This window comes from Cydia splendana, chromosome 13 (genome assembly GCF_910591565.1).
Source record: "Cydia splendana chromosome 13, ilCydSple1.2, whole genome shotgun sequence".
In the NCBI taxonomy this organism is placed as follows: domain Eukaryota; kingdom Metazoa; phylum Arthropoda; class Insecta; order Lepidoptera; family Tortricidae; genus Cydia; species Cydia splendana.
Genome location: NC_085972.1, coordinates 16368046 through 16381081, shown reverse-complemented (window position 1 = coordinate 16381081; position 13036 = coordinate 16368046). Strand labels below are relative to the sequence as shown.

Below are 13036 nucleotides of genomic sequence, written 5' to 3'. Positions count from 1 at the left end.
TGCATTGCAAATCCTACCCTGCACTAATTGACAGATTTAGCGTAGCCGTAAAGACATGGATGGAGCGACGTACAATTTAAGATTGATAGGTTTAACTCTACCACTTTTCAACTAGCAACATCAATTAGTCCCCAATCCTTTGGCTTACGTGGAGATTATAGCCTAGACCTTAATGTGCAGTCTGCTGCCTAGAAATTTGTTTGCAGATGGGGGGGGGGGGGGGGGGGGGTTAACTATCTCTGTAGCTGACTGTACATTCAAAGATGGCGATGTGCCTAGAAATGGGCATACATAAGCTTTACCTGAAACACATTATACGCGTTACAACTAGGTAAAGCTTTTCTGCATTTATATTAAAAAACGTATAAATTACTTAAAAATAGGCCATTTTCCTAACTTCTTAGTCGTATGAAATATTATCAATCGATTTCTTTACAAAGGGTGATATAGGGCTTACAAACAGGACTAGGTTCCGTAGATACTACTATATCAGACACGTTGAAAATACATGGTATGATTCATTTTATATTTAAGGTATATTTTTGCTTGTAGCAAAACTTGACTGTTTACCGGTGACATTGTGACTCAAGTCATAATAATCACGATTTCGTTACTTAGTTGTTGTTAAAACAAGTTTAATATCACCCAAGGCCTAAAGACGGTTAGATAAGTGTTTGCTAGCACTTGAACCACACCGACCTTACCTTTCGAAAAGGTTCGTTCATCACGATCGATGCTCACCTTGTAATATACTTAGAGTCAGGTGCATAGTTCATCTTGCAATATATCTTTTGATATAATGATAGCCTAGAGATGTCATGTAGACCTTTTAAAGTCAGTACCTATATCTACCGAACCAATAATTGTGTGTCTAGTATTATATTTAGTGATCCAAAAGACTCGAGCCCTGTTAGTTTTTTTTTAGGGCTCGCCTCGTCTTTGACGCCTAAAAGGCAAAGCCTATTTTACTAATGAAATAAAAGGCTAAAGCCTTTAGGCGTCAAGAAATGATGCGAGCGCTAAAAAAAGGCTCACAGGGCTCGAGTCTTTTGGATCACTAATTATATTAAACTCCTCAATTTTTTTACTCGCTCTACTCGTATTTGTGGTACGCCAGATTTGTTAGCGGCATAAATTTTCCAATTTCATCCATTGTCGTTTTCTTTTGTTCGGGTTCTTTTTCAATTAAAGGTCAAACAAGTTACGTGATCAACTGCAATTTAAATCGCTACTAAACATTCTACTAAACCTTAAATTTGTGTCACCTATATAGATTCCCCCACAATGCCGACAACAAACAGATAAAAAAGAAACAACGGGTTGCACTCCGGGAGTGCCGGCAGAAGTGAAATCTCAATGACAGTCTTACGTCTTACGGTCACGTGACACCTGTTACGAGTTTAAAATTTTTTCCCCATCACAAAAAGTGCACAGCGCCGCTAAAGGGGCCCACTGATTAACAGTCCGCCGGACGGTATCGGCCTGTCAGTTAGAACAAAATTTTGACAGTTCCGAACAACTGACAGGCCGATACCGTCCGGCGGACTGTTAATCAGTGGGCCCCTTAAAGAAGTTTTCACTTCAATAACATTTTCCGGATTCGGAATATTAAATCATTTTATCATCTTAGATCTATTATCTGCACCGTCACTACACTTACTTGACAATATTTTTTGGATGACGCCACTTCAGACAGTAATAGTCTTCCTTAATCGTTTTACTAACCGCTTAGTCACTTTGTTTCTACGAAAGTTTATCACGTTGCCTTTGTAAGTAATACACGTATGACCTCATTAGCTATGTACATTTTTTTATCGCCGGAAAATACGGTTTTTTGGACCGTGCACAAATGGATGGTTATTCATCGCGGTTCGGTTACAATTGGCGGTGCGATGACTCTTCAAAACCACGGGTTAATATCCAATATCCATGGCTTTATGGAATATGGACAGGTAATTCAAGGTTTATTTGGTACCGGGAATATCCGTATATATTGAATGCGGAAATATTTTCTATTTTGCATTTTTTTCTACCAACTGTTTGATGTTAATACAAAAGATCATTCAATCAGAAACCGAAAAGTTAACACAATTAATTGTGTCTACTCGTCAGAGTATGTATCAATTTATTTATGTGTGCTTGGTGATTTTAGGTATTAATTGTTTTGTAATAAATACAAAAACAAACCTCATTAAAAATACATATTTACATAGGTTCATTAGCATTAAGTGTAAGCAGCTGGCAACCCAGATTGTATGTTAAATTACGTAGATATATGGTAATGACACCACGGAAATCAGGACTCACATTTACCTTTAAGACAATAATTGCTGATTCACGCTACACCATTTAATTAACATAACATACCAAAAATCTCACTCTTGCAACATCCTATCTCTTTGTTCCAAGACTTTTAAATATGGCCTTTCTTCAGCAAGACCCAAGGCTTATTTTATAGTTACCAAAAGGTGAATCAAAAGCTTCCCAAAAGTGTTAATTAGCCTGGTGCATGCGCCAAAACGATTTTTAGCGTGTTCTGCCAGCACAATGAGGTCGTAAAAGAAATTTGGCGGCGGGCGGGAGCCATTAAAGTCATACAGATTTTGTTTCATCCCCTTGGGGTGTGAGGCCGCGTATCGAATATTAATCGGCGTTTAAAGTCCCCTTTTACCTGGGGAGAATAAAAACTGTTTTTGGAAAATGCAAATAATAATATAGTAAGGGATTCAAAGGCTTATGTTTACTTCTTAGTGTAAATTAGAAAGTAACGTATAGGTGCAACAGGGCTGCAAGTTCTAAGGCGTAAAGTAAAAATTGCTTGCTAATTTCCATGAACAAAGAGCACCCGGATTCACCGGATTGTATGTTTGTTCCTTCTTTGTACTCTAATCCAATTCAAACTAGGAACTTGTAGAAAAAAAAGAGCTAGGCACCCTACTCGTAATTGAAACTGAGAGAGTTAACATCTCAAGTTAATGTAAATTACTTTAGAAGTGTTTTTAGAGCTTTCTAATCCAAAATTTGTGAAAATATTATAGACTATTAGCGTTATGCATAAACGCGCTACAAGCCTCAATTACCTATTAATCGTTTGTCTTATTCTGTCATTTTGATTTGTGTATTTGTAAGAAAGGGATACTTAAACAAACGAATGAAGTCTTGTACCTAAAGTTTTGTGAATATCTAAGGGGGTACCTATGTCTTCTACATCTACACCGGCAACTGCATGAATGTTGCCAACTTTGCATCATAACGCATATACGAAAATCCGTCAAATCGTTTAGGGCCACACACAGAGCCAAGGAAATAACCATATCGTCAGTTAACTACCTATCCTACTAACTAGCAAATCGGTCACTAGAAACTTCAAACGTCGTATTTCAATCGATGATATTCACACACTTATCGTACGATGATTATGTACACTTGTAAAACATTAAACGCACTTCTTCAATAGTAAAAAATACCTACTGTTGTACTCAACAGGATGTGTCAGTACGTGGGCATGTACCGCAACCATAGGGCACATTGTTTTTAAACTATTTCGACGCGCTTACATATTCATCGTAGATAAAATTAAACCTCGCATTCAACTGTCGTTTATCTAGCCCGGTAAACTTTAACTGGCTGTATTTAAATGAACAATCGCGGCTCCGAGGCGAGATCTGAATCTTAACTAGGTGTAGTCACGATTCTTTTACTTAAAATATAACTGCTTTAAGCGTGCGTTGTATGAAACCCTTCCTAGAATGTCGCATCCCTTATTGTGAACTCGTGTCACGGTTGTAAATGTATATACGTTTTTAATTCTATGGCTTTAGAATGAAACTAAAATGTGTGTAGGTACGTTTTTAATATTTTTATGGCCGTTACTATTTAGTTTTAAACTTGTAGCAGATGGCCAGTCTATTATGCAAAATGTGGACCTGAATGGCTCGACAAGAAATCTACTTTTCGCAATAAGTTCCTATAGTTTTATTGTTTGAATAAATAATTATGTTTACTTAAATTAAGAAAATAAATCGAAGATATCATGAAGAAATTTAATTAAAAAACACGAAGGCGATATACAATCTGGATGACTATTATTATCCGTTTTAAATGAAAATTTAAGTGGCCTCATTTTCTTATTTATAGCACGTCTTACGTAAGCAACAATAAACAACAGAGAAAACTCAGTAAATTAACAGTATCTCTTTTCTCGACATTCCACATATTCGTTACATAGGTCTGTTACAAATTGGCAGACTAATTAATACTACCGTGTTGAGTACCTTCATTACCCGCCGTTGTTAAAACAACGCCGTCTTCCGAACTACCATCAACCACGTCAACTGACTCATCATAAACTCTACTGCAAAGACACAAGATCTACTAACGGCTAGTCAAACGTATTTCTGTTACAATAATATTTAGATTTTACTTGCTAACCATCTCGTTTGCCGAGAAAGGTTAAAGTTAAAGCATTGTGTTCGTTATTTAAGGCAATGATCTTGCGTTCCTAATTATGGAAATGAAGTCCTTATTTGGCTGGTTCTTTTATTTAAAGGCCCATTGTTGCTTCGTGGTGGGCCTTTTTAATACGACACTATGTGTCCTGTTTTTATTTTACAGTTTAACATTCCAAAACGTAGATACATATATGTATAACATATTGTATTGTCAAATTTATCATCGCCAACCTCGTGGCATTGAGTTTTTGTCAAGTTTTCGAGTATAAAAAAATAAATGTAATTAAGTATCTTTTGTTCAGTATTAGTTATAGTTATGCTACTCGTGACGTTTATCTTTAGCTTCAAAAACAGTCATATATATTCCTTATGCTAAAAACGATGTTTGTCTTTGATTACAGAGTAGGTGCAGTTTTCATTTAATTAGTTTCTTTCTTTTATTCTAATATATGAACGGAAAACTTAGGTCAGTTGCAACAACTACAATTGACGGACTTGTTTACGAACTATGAAACTAGTATCGTGCAATAAATTTAGCGAACGGTTTAACGGTGACTGACGGTTGGTGACCTATTTAAATATATTTTCGGGTCATTTTTTATTTGAAAACTTTTCAAATTTGATTGAATATATACTTAAACTTATAGAACGTCTGCCACTTTTACCACGCTTTAAAAAGTTTGCATGCATCTTAATACTTAGTTTCCCGCGTCGGCTTTCGTAAAGGCGTATCGATAGGACAAAGACGTTAAGCCTAACAGCCGTCATTACCATCCCGGTCACGAGCTAACCTTCGTGATTCATAAAGTCCTGGGAACTTGGCAGCGCGCCCTGATGCCTCGGGCCTTTTGTCGTGCCGTTATAGACAAGTCAGTTGTAAAGACTGTCACTGACGCGGTTAAAGGAAGTCTACCCGCGTGAGGGAAGACGTCTCCTGGAAACGAAATATGTTTAAAACGCGCCATTTCTGAATCGTCGTACACTGCACATTGTAGTACAAAATGCACGCATAGCGTAAATTACTTCTCTACGATCTTAACCTATAAGGGACTTCAACGGTTGATAAGCATGTATTGTATTCGGCGCTCTTCACATTAAATGCGAATTCGTAAGTAGCGGACAGTATGCGAGCGAGACATCGCTATATAGGTAAGTGCATAGCGCTGTCTCGATCACACACCGGACTCCGGAGCAGCGAGCGAATCCGCATCAGCACCTCTAGCACATCTTGCATCCGCGACTTAGACCGCGACTCGAGTCGACATTCCCGCGGCTGTCAAATCTGTCGATTTCCGTAGCACAACTTGTACCCGCGACTGCAACAGCCGCGTAGAGAACTCAAAGTCGCGGCGCGACTCATCAGTGTTCCCCGATAGAATCAAAGTCTAAACATAAATGCTATTTACATGTGACAACACTGAATCGGAAACAGGGTTGCGCTATTTCATTCGTTCTTTGGTGGTAAAAAATCTAGTTTATTGTCGATGGTTAAGTTTTTCCTGTCAAAGTCAAGGAACTTTCAAATTTTGTCAACATTTAATTACGAGAAAAAATATGAAAAAAATGTAAGTAATAGAGCCTTATATACTAAATTTTGATAATATTCCTTAAAATATATATTGTTTTTTAATTTCTGTTTAATAAACCTTTTAAATAAAATATTTTTGTAAATAACTATAATTAATGGAATTGCTATTATTGGTTTTAGTTCTCATATTCCTGTTGTAAATTGTGTTTTTTTTTTTCAGAATAAGTCCAGCATTATCCTAGACACGATTGATATCCCAGCACCCAAAGGTAAATATTGTTAACAGGAACGTGCCAACGGGCCCCGAAGTGGAGAGTCAGGAAAAGAAACACACTAGGCAAGCTTTTAGGTTTCAAACGCGGAGCTGTCCCCGTTTCTAAAGTCACTAAGATGTGAGAAGCGCTTTAGCTTTAAGAACACCACCGAGGAAGTGAACTATTATAATAACCATAATGGTTATGGCGTACCTATCTATAGTTCGTTTTTTTAGCATTAGGAATAGGTAAACAATCTTGATGTGTCTTTTAATTGAAAAACACATTTTAAAAATAAGTTACGGCAAATATGTAACAATTATGAATCTAATACGATCATTTATATTTTTCTGCTTTCATAAGCAAATATTGTGCCAATAATGGATGGCATTTGTGTGTATGTGTACTGTGTAACTGTTTATGATTTGACAAATTGATATGAAAAGCTTATTTCATAGTCCTCGATGAAGTCACGACCATATTTAATTTTTTTGTTTACAAACCAATTTTCTTTCCAGGGTGATATTTAATTGTCCTACGCCGCATGTCGAAGAAAAAGGAAGAGAGAAAATACTTTTCAAGGGTAATAAAGAAGATTCTTACAATTTCTCTATTCAGGGGCGTATTTACCCTAGGGCCATCCGGGCCATGGCCCGGGGCGCCAATCCGCTAGGGGCGGCGAATGGGCCGTATGGCGCCCCTGGCGAATTGCATTTTGTTTTTCTACCTTGACTTCTGGGGCGGCGAAACGTATTGGCCCGGGGCGCGAAATTTCAAAATACGCCCCTGTCTCTATTGTGGTTCTAGATGTTAATAATATATTACGTTTAATAATAAGAAGTCGAATATTGCAAGAATATATAAGGCAAAGCAATATATTATTAATTTAAATATTGTTTTTTTTTTCACTCCTGTATTTTTTACCTGAAATGAAACAAAAATAAAATAGGTAGGTACCTACAACTCCTAGAAGCCATGATTAGCTCCCCAAGGCCCACTTCATACTTAATGCTGACAGCAACGTATCATAGCATGATCGTATTGGAACCTTCCTCGACTTCAACAAAACATACCTACATGTGGCCTGTGCCCGCTGCATCGTACTGTAACAGAATGATGTAATACGTGGCTGTAACAGGATCATGTCCGGCTCAAAATCATGCTTTGTATGAAATATTATCAGTCATCACCCACTAAACCATTCCGTCCCCTGCCAACACCATACCGTGACGTGACTGGACCGACCCGACCAACAATATTTTGAAGGAGTCGTTACGCTCATGTCATAGTCTGCGTAGCATAGGTACGGTTATCATATGGTCTACTCTACCATATTGAAACTCCTCTAGATCATACCCGCGTTCTAGATGTTTCACTTCATGTTTGACAGGGTCTGACGGTACCTAAATAGTAAGAGATTGTTGAAATTAGACATCTAACCGTGATCCTAAATACTACTACTAAGACTATAGCTTACTTAATAAGTTGGATAGTTTGTTTTGAACATTTGTACCTACCTACCTCATCGGCTTCGTTTATGTACAAGCAAGCGGGCTCCGTTGTTAGGTTGATGAAAGTTTTGTGTAAGGAAGTCTTAGGATTACTTTTACAAACTTACGAACCTGAATTGAAATTTAAAAAATCCTACATATGTACCTATTTACTTAATTGAGTACCTACAAGCTAGCTGTTTGAAATTAAAGTTGTAAACATGATGGGTGTGTTGTGGTACTTGTAGGTATCACCGTGCATAATCGATATAAGAGTGCGTAAAGCGCATTTAGTGATTGTTCCATACTTCCTTATCCCTTAGGGCAATAAGTAATTATACAAATTATATTATTACATAATATATGAAACTTGTTTTTAAGTTATAATTATCATGAGTTCAGTTAAAAAAGTACAAGCAAACCACCCGCGAGAGCGAGTCGCGTTATAAAGTCGCGTAGGCTTCGACTCGCGGATTGACATAAAGCCGAGAGAATATTTTGTCTCAAAATAGGCAGTTGTGCTACGGATTTTAGTTCAAAGTCGCGATCGTTGTCATTTTCTGACAGTGACACCTGCACCTCTAGCACAACTGGCCGCGACAGGCGCGAGAAGAGACAGATCGGCGCGACTTGGCGGCTTGTCGCGTGTTGGCAGCACAACTCACGCGCGAGAGCCGCGACAAACTCGCGATCAGGTGTCACTGTCAGAAAATGACAACGATCACGACTTTGAACTAAAATCCGTAGCACAACTGCCTATTTTGAGACAAAATATTCTCTCGGCTTTATGTCAATCCGCGAGTCGAAGTCTACGCGACTTTGTAACGCGACTCGCTCTCGCGGGTGCTTTGCTTGTACTTTTTTAACTGAACTCATGATAATTATAACTTAAAAACAAGTTTCATATATTATGTAATAATATAATTTGTATAATTACTTATTGCCCTAAGGGATAAGGAAGTATGGAATAATCACTAAATGCGCTTTACGCACTCTTATATCGATTATGCACGGTGATACCTACAAGTACCACAACACACCCATCATATTTACAACTTTAATTTCAAACAGCTAGCTTGTAGGTACTAAATTAAGTAAAATCCTACATATGTACATATGTAGGATTTTTTAAATTTCAATTCAGGTTCGTAAGTTTGTAAAGGTATAATCCTAAGACTTCCTTACACAAAACTTTCATCAACCTAACAACTAACAACGGAGCCCGCTTGCTTGTACATAAACGAAGCCGATGAGGTGGGTAGGTACAAATGTTCAAAACAAACTATCCAACTTATTAAGTAAGCCATAGTCTTAGTAGTAGTATTTAGGATCACGGTTAGATGTCTAATTTCAACAATCTCTTACTATTTAGGTACCGTTTGGAACCTTCCTCGACTTCAACAAAACATACCTACATGTGGCCTGTGCCCGCTGCATCGTACTGTAACAGAATGATGTAATACGTGGCTGTAACAGGATCATGTCCGGCTCAAAATCATGCTTTGTATGAAATATTATCAGTCATCACCCACTAAACCATTCCGTCCCCTGCCAACACCATACCGTGACGTGACTGGACCGACCCGACCAACAATATTTTGAAGGAGTCGTTACGCTCATGTCATAGTCTGCGTAGCATAGGTACGGTTATCATATGGTCTACTCTACCATATTGAAACTCCTCTAGATCATACCCGCGTTCTAGATGTTTCACTTCATGTTTGACAGGGTCTGATACGATCATGCTACGATACGTTGCTGTCAGCATTAAGTATGAAGTGGGCCTTGGGGAGCTAATCATGGCTTCTAGGAGTTGTAGGTACCTACCTATTTTATTTTTGTTTCATTTCAGGTAAAAAATACAGGAGTGAAAAAAAAACAATATTTAAATTAATAATATATTGCTTTGCATTATTCTTGCAATATTCGACTTCTTATTATTAAACCTAATATATTATTAACATCTAGAACCACAATAGAGAAATTGTAAGAATCTTCTTTATTACCCTTGAAAAGTATTTTCTCTCTTCCTTTTTCTTCGACATGCGGCATAGGACAATTAAATATCACCCTGGAAAGAAAATTGGTTTGTAAACAAAAAAATAAAATATGGTCGTGACTTCATCGAGGACTATGAAATAAGCTTTTCATATCAATTTGTCAAATCATAAACAGTTACACAGTACACATACACACAAATGCCATCCATTATTGGCACAATATTTGCTTATGAAAGCAGAAAAATATAAATGATCGTATTAGATTCATAATTGTTACATATTTGCCGTAACTTATTTTTAAAATGTGTTTTTCAATTAAAAGACACATCAAGATTGTTTACCTATTCCTAATGCTAAAAAAACGAACTATAGATAGGTACGCCATAACCATTATGGTTATTATAATAGTTCACTTCCTCGGTGGTGTTCTTAAAGCTAAAGCGCTTCTCACATCTTAGTGACTTTAGAAACGGGGACAGCTCCGCGTTTGAAACCTAAAAGCTTGCCTAGTGTGTTTCTTTTCCTGACTCTCCACTTCGGGGCCCGTTGGCACGTTCCTGTTAACAATATTTTCCTTTGGGTGCTGGGATATCAATCGCGTCTAGGATAATGCTGGACTTATTCTGAAAAAAAAAAACACAATTTACAACAGGAATATGAGAACTAAAACCAATAATAGCAATTCCATTAATTATAGTTATTTACAAAAATATTTTATTTAAAAGGTTTATTAAACAGAAATTAAAAAACAATATATATTTTAAGGAATATTATCAAAATTTAGTATATAAGGCTCTATTACTTACATTTTTTTCATATTTTTTCTTGTAATTAAATGTTGACAAAATTTGAAAGTTCCTTGACTTTGACAGGAAAAACTTAACCATCGACAATAAACTAGATTTTTTACCACCAAAGAACGAATGAAATAGCGCAACCCTGTTTCCGATTCAGTGTTGTCACATGTAAATAGCATTTATGTTTAGACTTTGATTCTATCGGGGAACACTGATGAGTCGCGCCGCGACTTTGAGTTCTCTACGCGGCTGTTGCAGTCGCGGGTACAAGTTGTGCTACGGAAATCGACAGATTTGACAGCCGCGGGAATGTCGACTCGAGTCGCGGTCTAAGTCGCGGATGCAAGATGTGCTAGAGGTGCTGATCGCGAGTTTGTCGCGGCTCTCGCGCGTGTGTTGTGCTGCCAACACGCGACAAGCCGCCAAGTCGCGCCGATCTGTCTCTTCTCGCGCCTGTCGCGGCCAGTTGTGCTAGAGGTGCAGAGTGATATCCACGTTCCGGCTCGCGTCTACTACGGTAAACCCGGTGGCCGTGTGAGCGCGACTGGAATTAATGGCTTTGTCAGTCAGCTTTGTCACCTAGTTAGCGATCCTTTCGCAAAAAAAATCACGAACGACGCGCTAGCGTTGTTTTCGCTAAATCTGAGCACCAGCGTGGTAAATTTGCCGCATAATGGACTATGGTAATATTGGTAATGTCCAGCTTTATAAGAAATACTACCACTCCTTACTTTTTACTTGTCTCTGATGAGAACTATAGATTTCATATCTTAGTGACAGCTCTTAATGGCAGGTAAGTGTGAAATTATAGGATATATGGACGGTATAATGATGGAGCTGCCATTCGATATTCGATTTCAGCCAATAACAATAGGTAAATTGAATGTCCTTTACATTATTCAGACATAATTGGTGCACAATAGTGATGTGCCATAACGAATATTCATGACTTAACCATACATAGTCGGGACTTTTTGTTTCTAACGTAAGTAGGTAGGTTTTACAAGTTTTTCCTAACAATCTGAAAAGTGTGCTTTTAGATCCGAATAATGCTAATAGGCCAATAAAATTAGATTCTTTCGTAGAATTTTCCGTCGTTTTAATACTTTCATTGGTTCCTAAATGCGTGTAATCCGAGTTTGCGCAAGGCGTGCATAATTCTTTTCTCTTTTTCAGTTTTTTTTGTAGCTCGAAAACGGTACGTCCACAGCTGAAAATATTTTAGATTAATTCAGAATTACTTACACTATTAGAAAGTGTAATCATAAGTCTATATAATAATTTGTGCATAATTAAAATATTATAAACAAGCATCCAGCGTCATCTAATAATACAATAACATAAAATCCTATCTTGAGCCTAAATTAAACTCTGTCTTAATACAACAGAACAGAAAAAGCAAGCACAAAGGCTAACTACATAACTTATCACACTGTTTTCATATTGTTCGTAATCAATGTAATTATTCCCTTATGTAGAGCTTTTTTCTGGGAACAGGGAAAAATACCCCCTGCCCATCTCTATACAATTCAAGCGAATATTTCATAAAATAATCGCCCGCAGAAATTGCATTCCAATTAGTGCTGAAAATAGGCGGGAAATGCGAAACTAGCAACACGAGTGTTTTCACGTTTCCCTATTATTTACGTGCCTTAATTATGTTGGCTTTTGTATGTTGGTAACGATTTAATTTTAAAATTGTAGCTTAAGCATGCGTTATTTTGTAGATATTTTTTGATATATTTTTGCAATCTAATTTAAAACTAAATGCCTTTATGATTGAGTTTATGCATATGTTCTGTGGTAAAATCTCGATATCAGGTTTGGAATCAGAAGATGGCGTAGCAATCATTTTGCCACGTTGCACCGAAGTTACAGTCGTACGTACCTTTAGTATTTCAGGGATCTTGAGGCATAATACATAATATATCTACATATATATTACAGCTTCATCGCGTCGTTAGTCAGTCGAGCAATTGGCCGTATTGAAGTATGTATTATGTATGTATATTGGAATCTTCAAGTACAGTCAACTGTAAAAAAAAGGGTGTAGCCAACTTATTCAAAAATATGTCCCATAGTTCTTAATTCGCTGACATAAGAGCTATGGGACATATTTTTGAGATGATATGTGCACCCATATTTTTACAGTTGACTGTACTTATCTACTTCTTACAAGAGCAATGGGCACAATAATTTTGTACGTAAGCTTTCCAATCTCAGGGTTGCGCTTTTGTTTTGCAATTTTTTTAACGTTGCCGCTGAAGTGCGTAGTCTTACGGTACACATACCATAAGTACCCAACATTACTCATACTGGCCCACAAGTGACACACGTACGTAAAGTCGCAGGCATATCGCACGGCGTACAACGGGAGGCGCAGTCACGGCTCGCGGTCACGCACCGGCATTGTTGTAAACTGACTTTTCCATATGCGCGTACGCAAGGGAACACGCGACTTAACCAGTGTTACTTGAGCTTGGGGCCCGTGACGACTGTGCGTCATCGGGTGTAGT

At 37.6% G+C, this 13036-nt stretch overlaps 1 protein-coding gene across 3 annotated transcripts in view; it reads left to right on the top strand.

The window, feature by feature from the left end:
- Positions 1–13036, top strand: part of LOC134796191 (hemicentin-1) — a 92250-nt gene that overhangs the window by 49499 nt on the left and 29715 nt on the right. The gene's annotated exons all lie outside the window — the stretch shown is intronic.